The sequence below is a fragment of the Rana temporaria genome, chromosome 3 (genome assembly GCF_905171775.1).
Source record: "Rana temporaria chromosome 3, aRanTem1.1, whole genome shotgun sequence".
Lineage (NCBI taxonomy): Eukaryota > Metazoa > Chordata > Amphibia > Anura > Ranidae > Rana > Rana temporaria.
This window is the reverse complement of record NC_053491.1, coordinates 302970789-302976788: the sequence shown is the minus strand read 5'-3', so window position 1 is coordinate 302976788 and position 6000 is coordinate 302970789. Positions and strand designations below refer to the sequence as shown.

General features: G+C 45.5%; 1 protein-coding gene across 2 annotated transcripts in view; it reads left to right on the top strand.

The window, feature by feature from the left end:
• The first annotated feature begins 631 nt into the window (after positions 1-631).
• STING1 (stimulator of interferon response cGAMP interactor 1) overlaps positions 632-6000 on the top strand; it is a 476559-nt gene continuing 471190 nt past the window's right edge. For both annotated transcript variants that reach the window (XM_040344776.1, XM_040344774.1), the window contains exon 1: positions 632-739. The gene's annotated coding sequence lies outside the window, so the exon portion shown is untranslated. The remainder of the gene's footprint in view (positions 740-6000) is intronic.

Here is a 6000-nt window from a genome sequence, read left to right as displayed (position 1 = left end):
ACTGTACCGATCGGTACAGAGAGAGGAGGGAGGAACCGGCGTCATCAAATGACGCCGGTTTGTTTACATGTGATCGCTCCGTCATTGGACGGAGCGATTACGTGGTAAACGGCTGCTATCAGATGCAATTTACCGCGATCCGTGATGTGCCGGGAGCGCGATTCTGGGATGCGCGGGAGCGCGATTCTGGGAGAACGTCCATGGACGTCCTCCCAGAGTTAAGCGACCGCCCTGTAGCCGTATTTCGGCTATGAGGCGGTGATTAAGTGGTTAAAGGAGAAGTATACAAGAAAAACAAGATTGGTTAAACCCACAAGTGCTTTTTTACCACTAATATTCTTTTATATTGGCTTTTGGAATTTACAAATGCAGCATAAAAAGTGCATTTTATATACAACTATATAGATCAAACCAAAATGAGGGACAAATGAGGAGGAATGAGGGACATTGCTCCAAATCAGGGACAGTCCCTCGAAATCAGACAGTTAGGAGCTATGAGTAAAAGCATATGATTAGCCAGGAAAAACAACATCATAGTTTACCCAGCTTTTACACAGCCTGTGAAATGGAAACCTACATGGTTAATAAATGGCAACATAATGACACACCCCCTTGCTGTAGCTCTCCCTGTTTTTGTTTCACTTTCAAAGCTCATGCAGTAAAACCACTCCCAGTCATTCAACTTCCACCTTTCATCTACCAGATTATTTTTAGGAGGCAAAAGAAAAGATAACGTAAGGTAAGGTAAACTTGTAAATTACTGAAAATTATACAAAAACAGTAGGAAATGAAAACATTTATCGTTGTTATTGTAATTTTAAAAGTTGTGTACTCTGATTTTGTGTCAGTATAGCACACTTCCTGGTTTTACAATTGTACATTTCTGCCATTGCACTTACAATTAGAAAAAAGTCAAACTAGATTTTGAATGTACAGACGATTTACTTAAGGATTTATTTAGGCCATGAGCATTTTTGATCATTTTTTTAGCTTTAAATGTGAGGATTTCACCCAAATGCATCGCTTTTTACCCAAAAATTTGATATGCTGTTGAATTGAAGTTTTGTAGTGTGTGCCTCCAAAAGTCTGTCCTTCCTTCTAAAAATGTTGTATACGCAAGTTTTTTTTCTCTCTAAGTGAACAGATGCAGGTACACTGCCCACTACCCACCTCTTGCACCATCTCCCTTTTAAAGAAAAAAAATTTCAGCAGTAAAAATAGATTATCCTACCAGCAACAATAAAACCCCCAGCAGCATCAGTAAATCCCCCAAGATCAAAGTATTCCGGTGCATGCAGTATGTGAAGAGGCAGCACAGAAAGGTATACACCCTTTTGAGCTGTGACTGTCTATAAGGTCCATGGTTTAGTACCAAACAGAAGTCTATATACAAGGAGCATACGATGTGGGGCACTGACGGCTGCTATCCTCAGAATTGAGCCAGCTCTGTATCTCTATACCATCTTGAAGGAAGGCTTTCCTGAATCTTTGTCTTGGAGCCTGTTCTCCTGCCTTTAGTAGCCATATTTGTGAGTTTGGCTGTGTAACTATTATTACCGTTACTGTTACCCTGTTGTGAATGTTCGTATTCTGATCTCTGGAAAGACTCTTTAAGGTACCTGTTCAACAGGGGGGGTCCCCTGATGGCCCCACTATTTTCTTCCTCAGGAGACTGTTTCTACCTATGTACTGCTAGTAGTTAAAGCGGATGTGCCATGGGAACAAAATATTAAAAGTCAGCAGCTACAAATACTGCAGCTGCTGACTTTTAATAATAGGACACTTACCTGTCCTGGAGTCCAGCGCCGATCGCAGCAGAGCACGAGCGATCGCTCGTCACTCTGCTGCTCCCCCCGCCATCCACGCTGAGGGAACCAGGAAGTGAAGCGCTGCGGCTTCACTGCCCGGTTCCCTACGGCGCATGCGCGAGTCGCGCTGCGCCCGCCGATTGGCTCACACGCTGTGTGCTGGGAGCCGAGTGTTCCCAGCACACAACGGGCGACAGACGGGATGTGACGGAATGCCCGTCTTTCGCCCGTATCGTGTGGCCGGAAGTGGGTGCAAATACCTGTCTTTAGACAGGTGTCTGCACCCCCCTCCCCCCTGAAAGGTGTCAAATGTGACACCGGAGGGGGGGAGGGTTCCGATCAGCGGGACTCCACTTTAGGGTGGAGGACCGCTTTAACTTACACCTGCGGCCTCATCCTGCATTTCATAGGTACTGACACATTACCCTCAAGGAACCTGCAGATTGTACTTGGTGCTACGGGGGCTTTCTGATCCTTATTGGGATTTAAAGAAACACTAAAGAGAATTTTTTTTTTTTTTTTTAAATAACAAACATGTCATACTTACCTCCACTGTGCAGCTCGTTTTGCACAGAGTGGCCCCGAACCTGGTCTTCTGGGATCCCTCGCGGCTGTCTCGGCTCCCTCCGCAAGAACTTTCCACTCTCTTGCATGGTAGTAAGTTCTTGCGAGCACGCTCCCGTGATACAGCCGGCAGCTATAGCCGCTCACTGTATCACTCGGCCCCGCCCCCCGGAGCGCCACATCATTGGATATGATTGACAGCAGCACGAGCCAATGGCTGCGCTGCTTTTAATCAACCAATGTATGAGCCGAGAAGCCGACCGGGAAGCCAGCGCATTTACGGCATGGGACTTTTTCAAAATGCTCGAATGTTTTTTCACCTTAATGCAAAGAATGCATTAAGGTGAAAAAACATGTACCTTTACAACCCCTTAGGCTGGGTTCACACTACTACACTACTTTCATCCTACTTTGCTCTGTGTTCAATGTTTCCCTATGAGAGCGTCTTGTAGCGTCCTACACAAGTCGGTCCTACATTTATCCTACATTGGTCCTACATCCATCCTACTTTCATGAACAGGATACTACTTTGGTCCGACTTCAATGATATTCAATGGGCCTGAAGTAGGATCAATGTAGGACCAAAAGTAGTACAGGGAGCATTTTCAAAGTCGGACCGACTTGTGTAGGACGCTACAAGACGCTCTCATAGGGAAACATTGAACACAGCGCAAAGTAGGATGAAAGTAGTGTAGTAGTGTGAACCCAGCCTTAAGGATCACTGCAGACCTCCCCATGGAGTTTCATTGACACCTGTTGATCGTTACGTTTTGCCTTTCTGCTTTACATTGGATGGCCCTAAGTTGGTCTATTGCGGGCAATAGGAATGGCCAAAAAAGGAAAAGAAAGGCGCTTCTAAGTGCAGAATGCAAAATGTAATAAAGTGCACAGAGGGTTAAAAGCGTTTTACAACATGGGACTGACCAATGCTGAATGTGTGGTGTTTTTTATGTCCTGATCTGTTGTATTTTACAATTTGTATTGCTGTTCATTGTGTATGGGTTGGCCTCCCCGCCTATGTTGTAACCTTCCTACTCCCCCACCTCCTCACCCAAACCCTGTTACCGCTTTCCCGCTCCCTTCCCTCTTTTCCTCTAACCTTTCCCTGCCCTACCCTCCCTTTTTTATGAGTGTTGGCGGTGGTGTGCAAGCCCCCCTCTTAATAAAATTTTATTGCCTGTAGATATTTTTTATATTATTGTTCATTCAGAAACTCAAGCGGGCCTTGGGGGATGTGGACAAGGTGCTTGCTCTATGCCGCCCCCCCCCCCCCCGACTCCCCTAAATTGCTACTACTCCAGGTTACTTTACTGTTAATGTTCTGTTTGATGCTGTTGCTTCCTCATGATTTCTAGGGGGCTTTCTATACCCATGGTGCATAAATTTTTTCCATCTCCCTTCCCGATCCTACCTTCCTAGGCCCCTCCCTCCCCTAACCCTACCCTTAGCCCTTTATCCCCACCCCTCCCACGCATGCTTCATTCCGATATTTGTGGCCTGCAATTTCCTTATGCCCTATTTTTGAGAGCTACTATTGCTCTAACATTTGCATTCTCTATTGTCGAGATGTATTCCACCTATTTGGTGTTTTTTGTCTACAGCTACCATTTACTTTATTTCCTTTCTCTCTTTCTCCTTTCTTTCACATTTCTTTTCCCTCCCCCTCGCTTCTCTTCTCCCAGAGTCCGGGCCCCTGCCTGAACGACAGCCACTTATTGACAAGGGGCTTCTGTTGTCCTTGTTTTGCTGACAAACATAGAGGTGTTTTGATCGTATTCAAACACAATTTTCCTTTCACTGGAGATTGTGGATCCTACTGGTCGGTACTTACTTTTGCAGCAAAATTTATGTGACTATTGTTTCCTACTAAGCACCTAATAGATTTCAACACAGGATTACTCCTCCTCATGGGCGTTTCTATCATTGCCCTTAATTCTGCCCTAGACAGACGTTATGCGCAAGGGGCAACTCCCCCTCCTGATTAGGTGCATGAGGCTCAAGTGTGCACAGTTCTCCAAACCTTCGGTTTTATAGACTTCTGGATGGAGCTCCATCCTAATGCCCGTGACTTTATGTACTATTTTACCCACGTGATATCTTTTGAAGGATTGATCATGTTTCTATGCTAGTACATCATCTTCCTCTAGTTCACAAGATCTCTATCCCTCTAGACCCATTGGTCTTTCTTGTTTCCCTTTTGGGTCTCACCAAACGCCCCTTACATTGGCGGATTAATGAATCACTTTTGACTACTCAAGCCATCTGTCAGCATATCCAGTCTTCCATACAAACATAATTTGCCGACAACGTGGGCTCGGTTACTTCAGCTGTGTCTCCCTTGGGAGGCCCATAGGCTATGGTTCATGGCCACATTATCGCGCATAAACAGGACAGGGACTGATGCATCACTGAACTTCATTCACTCTTAGCAACAGTGCATGCACTTTGGAAGGCAAGCACCACTACAGCACATAGGAGGTCTTGTGATACTCTGGTGACAGGATTGCACCTTTCGAGCTGAAAAGGCCTTTGTGGTGGACCAAACACAAGTATTATACATGCACTGATAAACCTGGGCCCATGTTGGCCAAGAAACTGAACTCTGTGGGAAAATCGTATAGACCAGTTTGGCTTCCGGCATGGACAGGGGGTCTTACCTTCAATCCTCTACAGATCTTGTCTGACTTCTGATTTTCTTTCCTCACTAGATGCCAAGCCAGGCTCATTTCCCCTACATCAAGCCGAAAAGTTATTTTGTGAACTGAACCTTCCTAAGCTTCCAGAAGGGGCTTACAATGCCCTTAATGCCAGCATCTCAGAGGCTGAACTTCTCTAAGTGATTAAATCTCTACATCCCTCTAAAGTTTCGGGCATGGACAGGTTTTCAGGCCTATATTACAAGATGTTCTCTACCCTTTTGGATCCCCACCTAGCCAACTACTTTAACGCTCTGAAACATGGATCGATGCCCTCTTCTGATGACCTTAGGGCCCATATATTGATGATCCCCAAGACAAGGGATGAGCTTCGTATTCGAGTCGAATTCACATCGTATGTTCAATCGTTCGTCTAATTACGAACGTTTTGGGCCGTTCGCGTCAAATTCGAGTGGCGTGTCTCGGCCCATAATTCACTGCGGCATTGCAGTGCATTGCTGGCTGATGATTGGTCAAGCATGCACTATGACCTGCATGCTTGGCCAATCACAGCACGTAAAAAAACGTGAGCCATTATTGGCCAAAGCCAGGGTGGCTTTGGCCAATTATGGCTCAGAGGGTTTAGTACACGCCCCACACTATATGATGCTGCCTGGAAGTCGGCCTTGTGTATTGTGTTGGTGGTTTACAGAGAGAGAGAGAGAGAAAGTGTAATTTTTTGGAGTTAGATAGAGCAGGCAGGCAGGCAGGCTAGTCAGTTAGAGTTACAGTGTGTAGAGGATATATATGCACCCCAGGGGTTGTATATATATTTATACACTGTATTGAGTTTAGATAGATCCGCTCTTCCTAACATACTGGCAGGCAGGTGATTGTGCTAGCTGCAGTATTTTCATGTGGTATACTGTCTGTGTCCTCTGTACAGTGTGCACCTAAAGCTACGTCAATAGATTTGCTGGTGTTTCTCATAT